The 16,305-nt window shown below is 40.9% G+C and overlaps 1 protein-coding gene and 1 non-coding gene across 18 annotated transcripts in view; one reads left to right on the forward strand and one right to left on the reverse strand.

The window, feature by feature from the left end:
* The window catches only part of RBMS3 (RNA binding motif single stranded interacting protein 3), an 811,389-nt gene that overhangs the window by 450,578 nt on the left and 344,506 nt on the right, over positions 1-16,305 (forward strand). The window lies entirely within an intron of this gene.
* Positions 1,587-1,659, reverse strand: TRNAG-UCC (transfer RNA glycine (anticodon UCC)). The gene has a single exon. It is a non-coding gene; the product is annotated as a tRNA-Gly (tRNA).

A 16,305-nucleotide genomic window follows, 5' to 3' on the forward strand; every position in this document is an offset into this window, starting at 1 on the left:
ACAACTGGTAATTAGGCACAAAGGCTTTGCGGGGATGCTGCGTTGCCATTGAGTTGCAAGGGCCAAGAATGGGCTCTTATCTAACATTCCAAAACGAATTGTCCAAGGAGACACCCATGGTGAGAAAGCAATGAGAGACTTTATTGGGAAGGGGTGCCTGGGCAAATAGCAGCAGGGTAAAGGAACCCAGGAGGACTGCTCTGCCACGTGGCTTGCAGTCTTTGGTTTTATGGTGTTGGGATTAGTTTCCAGGCTGTCTCTGGCTAATCACTCTGAGTCGAGGTCCTTCCTAGTGGTGTGCACATCACTCAGCCCACAGGGACTCCAGTGAGGAGGATTCCAGGAGGTTGGTAGGATATATGAGCTGGAGTCTTCTCTCACCTTTGACCTTCCTGAATTCTTCCAGTTGGTGGTAACTTTTTAGTTCCACATTCTTTACTAGGACCTCCTGTTTAAGATAACTCATACAAGTGGTTATCATGGTGCCTGGTCAAGGCGGACGATGTTTCCCCTAACAGTCAGTGTTTCCCCAAACAGCTTTGCCCTGAGAGACTTCACACTCATAATTCATTTAGGAAGTCGACCTGGAGGTCCCTTTCTTCTGTAACTACTTCCAGCTGAGAGTGGTTATAGACCTGCATCTTCCCGACCCAGGAATTGAACCCATGTTTCCTGCATTGCAGGCAGATTCTTTACCAGCTGAGCTGTGAGGGAAGCCCCATAGACTTGCCTAGTAGAGTAGAAATCTCTCTCCAACCTGATCTAAAAGTGTTTACTATGGTGCCTGGCCATGGTAGGCAGTTCCAGTGATTTCCCTAACAATTTGAGGGAAAAAAATGAGGCTATCAAACTTTGCATTCCCATTTTCTGGGCTACAGGGAAAATACTAATTTTTCACAATTGTGGTTTGCTAGAAAAAAGCTGTGAAAAATAGCATGATATGCTACCTCCTCAGTTGTGGAGACAACTAGCCTTGAAGGGCTTATTAGTTCTGTGAACTGAAGTCAAGCATGTAAAATGTAGATTAATAATTATACATATTAGAACATTTCCAGATCATAGATATTTTAATATTTTCTTTCCATAGAAGCCAATAGTCACATTATTATTTTACGGTACTCAAGAAAATTGCATGGAATAGAAAAAACAATGACAGTCAGTTTCATGGAACATCCAGATGGATTTTGTTTTTACTCAGCTCCACCATTGTCATGCAGTGCTTTTCCCAGAACAAAAACCATCTTTCTATTTAATAAGTGGTTTCTCCAGGCTTCACTTTTTTTTTTTTCTTTTCATCTCCCTCCTCCTATTATACTTAAGTGGTATCATATGCATTTATTTTATTTCCCCATTTTTAAGGACAGAGGGCATAACGCCTTCTTGTTGATAAGAGTTCTTTGGTCAGTTTGGTAAAGAACATACAGAAGGGACCTTTTCCTATATTCAAATGGTAATGCTTTAAAAAAAAATTACCTGCACTGGGTCTTAGTTGTAATACACACAGCAAGATCTTCGATCTTTGCTGTTGCATGTGGGATCTCTAGTTGCAGCCTGTGGAATCTTTAGCTGAGACATGTGGGATCTAGTTCCCTGACCAGGAATCGAACCTGGGCCCCCTATATTGGAAGCATAGAGTTTTAGCCACTGGACCACCAGGGAAGTTCCCAAATGGTGTTGCTTTTCGCGGTGGATTCATGTCAATGTATGGCAAAACCAATACAGTATTGTAAAGTAAAATAAAGTAAAAATTAAAACTTTTAAAAAAATAAAAATAAAAAATAAAAAGCTGCATATGCTCTGGAAGAGTAGAGATGTCTACATTTTAAATTTAATGTTTAGTTTGATATATTAACATTTTCCCGTGTGAGTAGATGGAGACAGTCAAGTCAGGCACAGAAAGCCACAGAATGTTTCTTGATGAAGATTTATAGGAAGAAATCAGAGAACTGAGAATTTGTGAAGAGGAGCTCATGATCCAGTCTTGGTATTGGGGAGACTCACAACTCTATTCTAAGAACCCTGTCCCGCAGTTCCTAGAGCTTATCTGTTTGTTTATATTATATTGGTTTCCTGCTTTTCTCAAGAGTTTGTGGGTTTGGGCAAAATAATATTTTTTAAGGGATAGATTGCTTTAGGAATTTAAACTTATTTATTAGAATGTCCCCTGGATATTCTTCTTGTCTTAGAGCAAAAGGCATCATTTTGAAGGAGGACTGATATCTTGTTTTTTCATTGCTTCTATGCTCTCCATGACTACAGAGATGGATTTACATAGAAATTATTTAGGACTCTTTTTTTTCTTAATGGTTTTAAAATACACAGATTAACATATGTGAAAACATAGCCTTGAGCTTAATTTTATGACCCATACATTTTGAATATTTAAAGTCAGGCTAGTACAAAAAAGCAGTAGGTATTCCCAGGGGTTTAATTTTATTCATAGGGCGAGAGTTGAAGGTTTATGAGTTTTACAACATTTCATTAGGGAAATTCTACCGAGGAAGCAGAGTGGAATATATACCAGGTTTATCCCACAGGGGCAAAATGGAACCCTCAATAGAGTTTGTTTACACGTCCTGATTAACTTGATTGCTTACCTTGTGAGGAAACAGTATGCAAATGATTTTATTTTCTGGGTTATCAGGCCAAGAAAGAGACAGAAAATAACTTTTATGACAGAGCAATCTTTGTATCCGCGAGTTACATCTTTATAAGAACCTCTCAAAAGGCAAGTGGTACAAGATGACTGCTTCTTTGATAATCTAGACACTAGTCACCCAAAAGAAATAAGATTCTTTGCTTAATATGCTGCTTTTATGGTGCATTTGGGAGTATGCGTGCTATTTTCACATCTCTCACTATATAGAGAGCAATATAAGCGACGTTTAAGGGGAAATAACATGACATAAGTGGGGGTTTCTGTTGTTGTTGTTTTACATTTTGATTCAAATTGCCTTTCACCTCCGACGACTCTTTAATGAGCTGATTCTTCTGCCATGTCATTTCTAAATTTTTATTTATTTGGCTGTGTCAGGTCCTGGTTGCTACATTCAGGATCTCTGCTGTGTCCTGAGGATCTTTCATTGCAGCTCGCGGGCTTCTCTCCAGTGATGATGCTTGGTTGCTCTGCAGGATGAGGGACCTTATTTCTCCAAACAGTGATTGAACCTGTGCCCCTGCATTGGAAGGTGGATTTTTAAGCACTGGATCACCAGGGAAGTCCCTTCCTATATCCCTGAAATTGGATGGATATATATATATATATATATATATATATATATATATATATATATAAGTATAGCTCAGCTTTGACAATATTCGAGTGCCAAATCGTCTCTATTCACATCACCAAAAGAGTTTTGAAAGTCATTGCCACGAGCTAGTGGTATCCTCATCACAAAGGTTAAAAGGTCAGAATCATCTTTCAGTTTCTGTACTTCCCATACCAATACTTGAATTTTATGTTTGTGTCTTGTCTAAACACTTTTACTTTCATGCCCTGCCATTAAACTTTATGTATACTTTTCTGCCTCTTTGCTACAGTTTAAGTATCTGGGCCAATTTTACCATGTGAACACTGACCAAAAATTGATGTTCTTTAGGTATTTTTGCATCACTATAACTCATTAAACCAAGTATCTTATTTATCAATCCAAAAGCATGGGATTATTTTTATTTTAAATTTCAGAATTAGCATCTACTTTAAAGAGTTTCTATATTCTTAATGTGCAAAGTTTAGCAAGATTTATATATGTATAGAGTATTAGGTGGCCTTCCCCAATAACTCAGATGATAAAGATCTGCCTGCAATGCAGGAGACCCAGGTTCAATTCCCTTCAGACCCAGGAGACTCTGGGGAAGGGAATGCCAGCTCACTCCAGTATTCTTGCTTGGAGAATTCCGTGGAAGAGGATCCTGGCTGGCTCTCCAGGATCCATGGGGTCGCAAAGAGTCAGAAGTGACTGAGCAACTGCCGCTTTCACTTTCTCACTTTCAGAGGATTAGGTACCAGAAAATACAATCTGCCAGAGGTGTGCTATTATCTTGTGGTTTGAAAGGCACGTCTAATTCTACAGAATTGCAGGCAGGAAGAGAGATTACACAAATATGCCAGTCATAGTTTGACATCAGAATCTTGTGTTAACACTTCCCTCAAAACGTGAGAGAATAAAGCATTAATCTTGATCCATAAGTTCCTATTAGTGTTTTGCAGAGCAAAAGTTTTCTCTTGTATTTAGATCAAGTCTTCTCAGTCACAAGAGGACAAAGGAGAAAATGGACCTGATGGTTAGGGTCTGTATCTCTGCCCCAAACAGCTGCCCTTGACATGAGGACTATGACTTTCTCACCTCATGAGTTTGGCCCTAAATATGGCTGAAATGTGCCCTCTCTGCCTGCTCTGCTGTTCAGAAACGATCACACCGGCCCCTGGTACCTCTCTTTCATGACATGTTTGTGGGTTTCTGGCAATACCAGTCCAGCAGTTCTTCATAATAGGCAATCACTTATTTAGTGGTTCTTTATTTTCACTCATCTAGGGAAGAAAAGTCGAAAAGTCCTACAGAAATACCCAAAAGGAAAAACAAAACCAAACAAAATGTCTTAATTCTTGACACTTGTGATTTACAGAATCTCCTTTCATCTGTCACGTAAGAAGTATAAGTGCCAGGTTAAGTTTTTATTTCTGGTCCAGTTCCTCTGACAAGGACTCATTCTTCTGCCCTAGAGTTAAATCTAATGGAAAAGACACTTATTGAAAGTAAATGGCATGTTTTTATCTACAAAAACTGTCTTATTCCCAACACAGATCAATGTGGATGTCTGCTAGCAGTCTCTGTGGATAGCCATCAAATGCTGGTAGCGATCAAACACGTTTTTAAACAGTCTTATTTATATCTTCATTATATTCTTTAGAAAGTCGTGTTTCTATTTTGATTTTATCTTACATATCTAACCATTCAGCCTAGCACACCAAAACTTAAAAACGTATAATTTTTACTCTCTAGTACCTCTTGCCAGTATTCATTGTCTAGATCTTATTTGCAATGAGGTATAGCAATAAGCATTAAAAGCTTTCATGAGTTGAATATGAATTTGTTTGAATGTCCTGACATGCTGACATTAAAAATGGAACAACAGAACAGAGGAAATACACCAGAACCATGTCAAGATATTAATGAAACCTCTGTACTAAGAGAACTTATTGGGTAGCCTATTAAAGGATTGGTTATTTGTAATCCACTCCCACTATTTCTTAGACATCAATCAATGTGATCCTTAGACTCCTTTTCAACTCTTCTCTCAGTGGGGAGGACAGGAGGAGAGAAGGCAGTAAAAAAAACATTCCTCTCATCCTTTATACATACTACCTAGTAATATCATTGCAAAGCACATGCAAATACAACTAGCTGCATTGCTTCTGCATAATAGTAAGTAATCTACTAGTAACTCCAGAAGCCTAATGTTAAGATGGATCTTTTGCAAAGCAGACAACATAATATTGAGAGTAATTACACACTCTTTTCTTTAGGGTAAGTGATGAATGTTCATACATTTGCTTTATAAGAAGTGCATTGTGCTCATTTATTTTTTGGCATGGAAGGATGCTTTAGAAGATCACTTCATTCAGTACTTTTAAATCACTGGCTAGAGATCATGATTTACATATATATTTTCATAAGCATTTATCATAACTCATTCTGTTTAATGGCCAAAACACTTTCCTATAATCATTTTGAGACGAAAGTGATCTTCTGCTGAGACACTTGCTTCTATGACAACTCAACGTAATGGTGTCTGGTAAAAACACAAGGCTCTTCCTTTTCTTTTTCATCAAATTTCAAATGAATTAAAGACATCTGCTCACCAGAAAACGTATATTAAGAATGCCTGATTGTAATGTTTGATGGCAAATTCAGACTAGTACATGAATCTAAGATTCATAAATATGATTTTCTCTGTCTAGTTGGATATCTTAATGTAGTCTAATGACTGAGGAATAGTGGCATTTATTGATTTTATGATCACATCGACACACATGAGTGCCTCTGGGGGGATGCTGGCTTCTGTGTAGCTCTATAGAAGTGAGTACAGATGTTAGCTTTTTAACATGAGATGTTGAAACTACTGGAGACAGTCTACACAGAAGAGTCTAATTACTTTGCTTCAAAAGTATATCCAGGAATATTTAGATCAAATTTTTTCTTTTTTTTGGTCAGCTCATTCACATGCTCCAAATGGTCCTTCAATGATCAGCTGCTATATAACCACCATTTGCAGTCCTAAGTCTAATGAATAGCCCAAGTCATGAGCAAATAGGTATCCAATAATGAGGGTGCATGTATGCTAAGTCACTTCAGTAACATTCAACTCTCTGTAACTCTGGACCGTAGCCCGCCAGGTTCCTTGGTCCATGGGGTTCTCCAGCTGAGAATACTGGAGTGAAATGCCATGCCCTCCTTCAGGGCATCTTCCTGAACCAGGGATCAAACCCACATCCTTCTGTCTCCTACATTGGCAGGCAGGTTCTTTACCACAAGCATCACCTGAGAAGCCCAGCGGTGAGGGCAGGGGACCAGAAAATGACACAGATGGCTTTTTCCATTGGGTCATTTATTGACCAGGATCTTACACAAATGACTTGGTTTTCTTGGGTCTCTGTTTTCTTATGTATAAAATAGACCGTGTTACTTCATAAGATTAGTGCAAGGATTAATTGATATTAACATATATGAAAGCCTAAGATATGCCACTTGTATATTGACTTTTTAAACAAATCTTCCCTTCTTGATGGGAAAAAGATTGGAATCAATGTCTTAGTAAGCTAGGACAGTCTTTGGAAGGACTTCCCTGGTGGTCCAGTGGCTAAGACTCCATGCTCCCGATGCAGGGGGCCTGAGTTCAAGCCTTGGTCAGGAACTGAATCCTACATGCCACAAGTGAAAATTCAAATGCTGCAGCTAAAGATCCTGCATGCCACAACTAAGACTGGGCACACTCAGATAAGCTAATTAATTTCTTCTTTTTTTAAGAGCAGTCTTTGGAGAGGTGGAGAAAGTGACCTTAGGTTGTCATGCTGGCCTGGTCACCTCCACTTCTGAGATCTAGTTTTCACTAAATTTTTATTAATTATAACATTTCTTCATCACATACATTTTTTTTTTTTTTAAATGTACATTAGTTTATTTAGGTATTTCAACATATATCGATAAGCATATTCAAGTATGAGCTGTAACTGTTACAACAAAAAGGACTTTTACTGGGAGGGGAGCAAGTAGATTGTCTAAAATATTTAACATGTGAAATAGTTTCCTAACATTCGCTCTCGAAAACAGAATTACCAGAACAATCTCTTCAAAGGGTTGGATGTATCTTCACAAGCGTGCATCTGGCGAGCTATTGTTTTCAGTAGCTGGAGGTGATAATGTGATCCCTTCTGATGTAACACACCAGAATTTCTATTCAGTTCCTGGGGACCCACAAGAGACCCCAGTTTTTTGCTCTAACAGACAAAGCATTATTAGTTAAGAGACTGAGTGACTTCACTTTTACTTTTCATGCATTGGAGAGGGAAATGAGAACCCACTCCAGTGTTCTTGCGTGGAGAATCCCAGGGACAAGGGAGCCTGGTGGGCTGCCGTCTATGGGGTGGCACAGAGTTGGACATGACTGAAGCGACTTAGCTGAGGCTTCTATTTAAGGCTGTCAAATGTACCTTTTCTTTTTTTTACACACTTAAAATACCTGGTGTATATAAGCTCAATAGTAAATATACTAAGAGATGTTTGTTGTTGTTATTGTTAAAAATCGGATTTCCAAGGACAGTATTTCTGAAAAAATGAATGTTTTTAACCTGTCATTGAAAGGCATTAATGTAGATCTGCAAAGATGTCACAAAAGTTCACAAGCCCATTAGCATCATCAATAACATGCTGGTTAGGAAAAGAACCCTAGAGAAGGTAAGCAACTATCATTCAGTACAGTTCAATTCAGTCGCTCAGTCGTGTCCGACTCTTTGCGGCCCCATGAATTGCAGCACACCAGGCCTCCCTGTCCATCACCAACTCCCGGAGTTCACTCAAACTCACGTCCGTCGAGTCAGTGATGCCATCCAGCCATCTCCTCCTATGTCGTCCCCTTCTCCTCCTGCCCCCAATCCCTCCCAGCATCAGAGTCTTTTCCAATGAGTCAACTCTTCGCATGAGGTGGCCAAAGTACTGGAGTTTCAGCTTTAGCATCATTCCTTCCAAAGAACATCCAGGACTGATCTCCTTTAGGATGGACTGGTTGGATCTCCTTGCAGTCCAAGGGACTCTCAAGAGTCTTCTCCAACACCACAGTTCAAAAGCATCAATTCTAGGTCATCACATACATTTTAACCCAAATGTAAAACTATGTTTGTTTTATTTCTAACTCCAATCCCCCCAAATCATTCACAGTTGCGCTTGTCTTTATAACAAACTTCTGCAGATTGAGCGAGTCAGCTTCATACCATCAGTAGGCAAATCTCTTGCCACTGTTAACCCACAAGAAAAAAAAAAAAACAACTGTCTGAAAATATTTTATAGGGAAAAGTTTGTGTGTGCTAAGTTGCTTCAGTTGTGCTTGATTCTTTACAGCCCCATGAACTGTAGGCTGCCAGGCTCCTCTGTCCATGGGACTCTTCAGGCAAGAATACTGGAGTGGGTTGCCATGCCCTCTTCTAGGGGATCTTCCTGACCCAGGGATCGAACCCGTGTCTCTTAAGTCTACCTGCATTGGCAGGTGGATTCTTACCAGTAGCACCACCTGGGAAGCCCAGGGATGCCATAGTTAATCTTATTAAAAAGTTATGACTATAGAAATAGTTTGAGAGAGGTAGTGCATTCTGGCAGAGAAGGCAATGGCACCCCACTCCAGCACTCTTGCCTGGAGAATCCCATGGACGGAGGAGCCTGGTGGGCTGCAGTCCATGGCGTCGCTAAGAGGCAGACACAACTGAGCAACTTCACTTTCACTTTTCACTTTCATGCATTGGAGAAGGAAATGGCAACCCACTCCAGTGTTCTTGCCTGGAGAATCCCTGGGATGGGGGAGCCTAGTGGGCTGCAGTCCATGGGGTCACACAGAGTCGGACACGACTGAAGCGACTTAGCAGCAGCAGCAGCAGCAGCAATGCGTTCTGTGTTAATTGAGATACATTGCTAGCAGAGGCTGACAAATAGCCTGGCAATCTGTATATAAAGTGGTCACAGTATTTTATTGCTTGAGTGGTTTTTCAAAAAGTATTTTGTCTTATTTTTATTTATTTGACTGCGTCGGGTCTTAGTTTCAGCATGTGGGATCTTTAGCTGTGGCATGTGGGATCTAGATCCCTGGCCAGGGATCAAACTGAGCCCCCTGCATGGGGAGCATGGAGTTTTAGCCACTGAACTACCAGGGAAGGTCCCCTGCTTCAGTTTTAAAATTCTAATGAATATGAGTGGTTTCTGAATTTCTAGGCAATGAAGGATTTGCGTGAGGTTAGAGTTCAGTTGTGTTTCAAACTCATTCTCTATGTCAGTCACTGTCCCAGATGCTGTGGCTACAGAAGAGGAAGTATTAAAAGAACAAAAACAGAGTTCCTGCCCACCCCATGCCTCTGAATTAAAAAATCTATTGCAGTGAAAAAGATGCATACAAATAAAGAAATAGAAAACAAAGCAGATGACTTCATAAATTGTTGGGCATGGAGGGTACATGGATACCACTTTCTGGTGTAGTTGTCATAACCTTAGCAAGCCTGCTGCTTGCCCCTGCCCTACCACCTGCTCACTCACCCCTCCACTTTGAGAGCAAGTTTGGCAGTTTGTTTGAAACAATGCTGCTGCTGCTGCTAAGTCGCTTCAGTCGTGTCTGACTCTGTGCGACCCCATAGATGGCGGCCCACCAGGCTCCCCCATCCCTGGGATTCTCCAGGCAAGAACACTGAAGTGGGTTGCCATTTCCTTCTCCAATGCATGAAAGTGAAAAGTGAAAGTGAAGTCGCTCAGTCGTGTCCGACTCCCAGCGACCCCATCCATGGGATTTTCCAGGCAAGAGTACTGGAGTGGGGTGCCATTGCCTTATACCTTTGCTCAAAGGAACAGAAAATTCCTCTTTGAGTTTTACTGTTACTGGTACCAAGATGCGATTTGTTCATCTTGGGATTCTGGATGATACAGGGAGGATGAATTCTTATTCGGGTTGTGCAAAACTCTAGTATAAGAAAGAGTAAATAAGACAAACTTGTAAAAATCAAAATAACATGGCTTCAGCTTAGCTCTATGGCCTTTCCTTTATTCTAAAGGATGCTATTGACTTTATTAGATTCCCACCATGGCTCAATAATACAATGTGGGCATTTGGCTGGGCACATAGAAGGCATTCTGTAAATGCATGTCTTCTTCTAACTTCTTAGAAACCTGTACCAACTGTGCTATTCCTAATATCGATTAAGGAGGCAGCGTTTCACTCCATGTGTAGAACTTAGTTTTTATTATTGACTCTTTGAATGTGAGTCCTTCTCTTCTAGAGGTTTTATTCTGATGGACTGCCTTTCTTTCCTTCTCTTTTTCTTCCCCAGTAACTTTTGAGTAACTTCTCAGGCAGTTCTCCAGTAACAGTTTCATATGAAAAATTAACAATAATGTCCTATCCCAGTAATGCCAGGAGATTATGAGACATTGCTAACTTGTACTGAAAGTTGAAAATTTTCTTTCTTTTTTTTTTTTAATTCAGAAACTGTATGTAGGCAGCAATGGAGAACAAACTCTGCTTGTGTGCCTTGCCAATTCTTGCTTAGTCTCCCGACAATCACAAACTTAATTTTTTCCCCAAAATTTTAGCCAGTTTCCACAGCAAAAGTTTTACTAATTGCCAATTTGATTTGTATTTATTGTCCATTTCTCTGTTGATGGAGTTCATCAGCTTGAGCAACAAGATGATAATGCAAGAAGCAGTAGGATCCAGGGGTCACTGGCTGCAGTGTTTCCCCTAAACCAACACCGCTCTCTTGGATTCTAATGTTTCTTTTCTCCTATTTTCCTTAGATAAAGATCCCCCTGGCATTTTGGCACTGGTATTTTAAAAATTCTTCTTATTCCCTTTTTTAAAAAAAAAAAGTCCCTTAGAATCTTGACCTGATCAAGTGTCGCTGACAGTGGTACTTGATTATGGAAGGTTCGTAGGCATCCTACTCAACTAATCCTGCCTCTAGGGCACAGCTCTGCCCCTTGCCAGCTGTGTGGCTTGTCCTGAGTTAGGCTCTCACTTTCCTTCATCTTTAAAATGTAACTTTAGCACTTCCCTGGTGGTCCAGTGGTTGGGTATCCTCCTGCCAACGCAAGGGGCACAAGTTCTACCCCTGTCCCAGGAGGATCTCATGTGCCTCAACCTACGCTCTGAGCCTATGAGCTACAACTGCTGAAGCCCGTGTACCCTGAGGCCCATACTCCTCAACAAGCCCATCTGCCACGATGAGAAGCCCACACCCCACAACGAAGGGCAGCCTCCACGAGCTGCAATGAGAGGAAGTCCTCCCGCAGCACCAAAGACCTAGTGCAGCCACAAAGCAATAAACATAATTTTAAAAGTCTATTTAAAACTTAAAATGGACTATAATAGTGCCTGTCTCATAAGTAAAATTATCTTAGTACACAGAGTGCACTGTAGTAAGTGCTGGATAGATGATCAGTTCAGTTCAGTTCAGTTCAGTCGCTCAGTCTTGTCCGAGTCTTTGTGAACCCATGGACTGCAGCGTGCCAGTCCTCCCTGTCCATCATCAATTCCCAGAGTTTACCCAAACTCATGTCCATTGAGTCAGTGGTGCCATCCAACCATTTCATCCTCTGTTGGCCCCTTCTCCTCCTGCCCCCAATCCCTCCCAGCATCAGAGTCTTTTCCAATAAGTCAACTCTTTGCATGAGGTAGCCAAAGTACTGGAGTTTCAGCTTTAGCATCATTCCTTCCAAAGAACACCCAGGACTGATCTCCTTTAGGATGGACTGGTTGGATCTCCTTGCAGCCCAAGGGACTCTCAAGAGTCTTCTCCAGCACCACAGTTCAAAAGCATCAATTCTTCAGCACTCAGCTTTCTTTATAATCCAACTCTCACATCCATACATGACTATTAGAAAAACCATAGCCTTGACTAGATGGACCTTTGTTGACAAAGTAATGTCTCTGCTTTTTAATATGCTATCTAGGTTGTTCATAGCTTTTCTTCCAAGGAACAAGAGTCTTTTAATTGCATGACTGCAGTCACCACCTGCAGTGATTTGGAGCTCCCCAAAATAAAGTCAGCCACTGTTTCCACTGTTTCCCCATCTATTTCCCATGAAGTGATGGGACCGGCTGCCATTATCTTAGTTTTCTGAATGTTGAGCTTTAAGCCAACGTTTTCACTCTCCACTTTCACTCAAGCAGTTCTTTAGCTCCTCTTCACTTTCTGCCATAAGGGTGGTGTCATCTGCATATCTGAGGTTATTGATATTTCTCTCAGCAATCTTGATTCCAGCTTGTGCTTCTTCCAGCCTAGCGTTTCTCATGATGTACTCTGCATAAAGTTAAATATGGATAGATGACACCTGCTATTATTGTGAACTTATTTATGGTAATCAGTCAGCAATTAAGTTTTTACTTTGCAGAGGCCCTTAAAAACATGTTACACACGTTATGAGAATGTGGAAAGAGGAATCTTTTGCTATATCAGCCGCATTACATCACAGGTGATTGCCAGCTCCTCCTTTCTGGCAGAAGGAAGATGAGCAGAAGCCAGAGGAATATGGAGAGTTAGGTATTTACAAAATAACTTCATTAACATTGGGTTGGCCAAAAAGCTCATTTGAGTTTTTCAGTAATATGGAAAAATGCAAACAAACTTTGGCAAACCCAATAATAGAGTTGATGGTTTTGTTTTATTAGCTTGGACTCCCTAAGAAGCACATTGAAATAAAGATTCAAAAACAAGTATTCATCTGGGAAGAGGATGAAACAGCAAAGGTAAAGTGGGAGAAAGTGACAAGGAAGAATGCCTTATCAAACCAATTGCCACTGGCGCTTAATTGCACACAAGCAGCTCCGTGACACATTTTCTAGTCCCCACGTGCAGGGGCGAGGGAGCTGACATGTTTACACCCCAGCCCCTGGTAGTCACCAGCTAAGGATCACACCTAGTGGTTTGTTAGTTCACCACCTCTTCTAGGTTGCAACAGAGGGGGACAGTGCCGCTCTGACCAGCCGGGGAATCCCTTACACAAAGAAACGCAGAGTCTGTATGCCCAGTGGTAAGAAAAACAAGAGCATATAGATGGGCACCAGAAGTGTGTTTCAATTACTTTTTTGCATAAGGTTTTAATGAGAATCTTTCTGGGGTTTTCCTGGTGGTCCAGTGGTTAAGGCTCCAAGCTTCCAACACAGAGATGCTGGTTTGATCCCTGGTTGGGGAACTAAGATCCCACATGTGTCATGGAGCAGCAAAATAATAATAATGATAATAATAATAAAGTCTTAATGAGAATCTTCCTGAATATATATTTTTGAGGATACAAAGGTTTATATTGAAATTTGATGTGGAAACAAACATAGTTTTCATAATGAAAAGCTATAACATGCCTATGGAATTTTAGACAATTTTTCCAAACCATTCATCCCTGAGTACTGGCTTCTCAATGGACCCACTGAACCATCATCTTTATCAGTTTTATTTCACCTGCCTGATCTCTCTGAAACTTTGGGAGAACCTGACTAGAGCTTCACCCAAGTTCCCTTTCCTTTCATTCCCTTCTCTAAACCTCCTAAACTACTTTGCATATCAATAGGTTATCCATGAACTGGCAGGACAGAGTTTTTCTCCATTTTTTATTCTGCTTCACAAAGGAGGAAACTTAGATAACTCTTCTGCTTCCTGATCCGTCTGGTAGTGCGTTCACTTGCAGCTTCTGTCTTTTTGTTATATTGCTGATCATTGTTATTCCTCTGACATGTACCATGTATACCTCAGTCTTAATAACTAAGGAAGAAAAGCAACACAGAAATCTTCATACCTGGTGCTTCATTTTATGTGGGCTCCCTGAAGGGACAGGCTTCTGGCTGTGCCCACATTCCTGTGAAATTAATGTTCCTTTTTCAGATTCCTCTTATTCTATTTATAGCCACGGGGCTTCAGGCTTATAAGAGTCCAGAAAGTTCTGAGTAATGCACAGAATTCTACATACACAGCAAATGCAACCTTGGCAAAATGGAATCCCTGGTGAGAGAAAAACAGAGAATCAACAATCCATTGCTTTTATTGGAATAATAACATTGAAGCAGTTTGTGTCTCAAAGTGCTGTAAACTAGATTTTTTTTTCATGTAAATTCTATAGTCAGGATATAATGGGCATTGTCATGAAATTTGCAAATGGAGAATTACAGTATTTTGGAGAAAACTTCTCAACACTCCTTCTTTCTTTATTTACTCATTGAAATGTACGTACTTTTATGAATGGCTGATCAAGGAAAGTGGAAGTCCAGCTCTTTGAGACCTCCCTGGACTATAGCCCTGCCAGGGTCCTATGTCCATGGAATTCTCCAAGCAATAATACCAGAGTGGGTAGTCTTTCCCTTCTCCAGAGAATCTTCCCGGGTCTCCAGTATTGCTGGCAAACTCTTTACCACCTGAGCCACCGGGGAAGTCCTAAGACATGGGCTTAAATGGAACAGTATTTCCTGTAAGCAGGAAGACAATTTGTGTATGTCTAATGATACATTCCCTTTTCCAGTGGACCACATTCTATCCACTGGAAAATCCATTCTGGATTCTCCATCCACAGTGGATCCATTCTGTCCAGCAAATTTGGAAAACTCAGCAGTGGCCACAGGGCTGGAAAAGGTCAATTATCATTCCAATCCCAAAGAAAGGCAAAGCCAAAGAATGCTCAAACTACCGCACAATTGCACTCATCTCACACACTAGTAAAGTAATGCTCAAAATTCTACAAGTCAGGCTTCAGCAATACGTGAACCGTGAACTTCCTGATGTTCAAGCTGGTTCTAGAAAAGGCAGAGGAACCAGAGATCAAATTGCCAATATGCTCTTGATCATGGAAAAAGGAAGAGAGTTCCAGAAAAACATCTATTTCTGCTTTATTGACTATGCCAAAGCCTTTGACTATGTGGATCACAATAAACTGTGGAAAATTCTGAAAGAGATGGGAATACCAGACCACTTGACCTGCCTCTTAAGAAACCTATATGCAGGTCAGGAAGCAACAGTTAGAACTGGACAGGGAACAACAGACTGGTTCCAAATAGGAAAAGGAGTATGTCAAGGCTGTATATTGTCACCCTGCTTATTTAACTTATATGCAGAGTACATCATGAGAAATGCTGGGCTGGAAGAAGCACAAGCTGGAATCAAGATTGCCGGGAGAAATATCAACAACCTCAGATATGCAGATGACACCACCCTTATGGCTGAAACTAAAGAGGGACTAAAAAGCCTCTTGATGAAATTGAAAGTGGAGAGTGAAAAAGTTGGCCCAAAGCTCAACATTCAGAAAACGAAGATCATGGCATCCAGTCCCATCACTTCATGGGAAATAGATGGGGAAACAGGGGAAATAGTGTCAGACTTTATTTTTGGGGGGTCCAAAATCACTGCAGATGGTAATTGCAGCCATGAAATTAAAAGACGCTTACTCCTTGGAAGAAAAGTTCTGACCAACCTAGACAGCATATTAAAAAGCAGAGATATTACTTTGCTGACTAAGGCCCGTCTAATCAAGGCTATGGTTTTTCCTGTGGTCATGTATGGATGTGAGAGCTGAACTGTGAAGAAAGCTGAGTGCTGAGGAATCGATGCTTTTGAACTGTGGTGTTGGAGAAGACTCTTCAGAGTCCCTTGGACTGCAAGGAGATCCAACCAGTCCATCCTAAAGGAGACCAGTCCTGGGTGTTTATTGGAAGGACTGATGCTAAAGCTGAAACTCCAATACTTTGGCCACCTCATGCGAAGAGTTGACTCATTGGAAAAGATTCTGATGCTGGGAGGGATTGGGGGCAGGAGGAGAAGGGGACAACAGAGGATGAGGTGGCTGGATGGCATCACCGACTCGATGGACGTGAGTTTGAGTGAACTCTGGGAGTTGGTGATGGACAGGGAGGCCTGGCATGCTGTGATTCATGGGGTCACAAAGAGTCGGACACGACTGAACGACTGAACTGATATATTAAGGGAAAATGAGTACAATCATTTACTTTTACTATATTCTCATTCATTTTTCACCATATTAAGGATTCTAGAAGAACTCCGTATGGACTATACTA

Source organism: Ovis canadensis, chromosome 19, assembly GCF_042477335.2.
Source record: "Ovis canadensis isolate MfBH-ARS-UI-01 breed Bighorn chromosome 19, ARS-UI_OviCan_v2, whole genome shotgun sequence".
In the NCBI taxonomy this organism is placed as follows: Eukaryota; Metazoa; Chordata; class Mammalia; order Artiodactyla; family Bovidae; genus Ovis; species Ovis canadensis.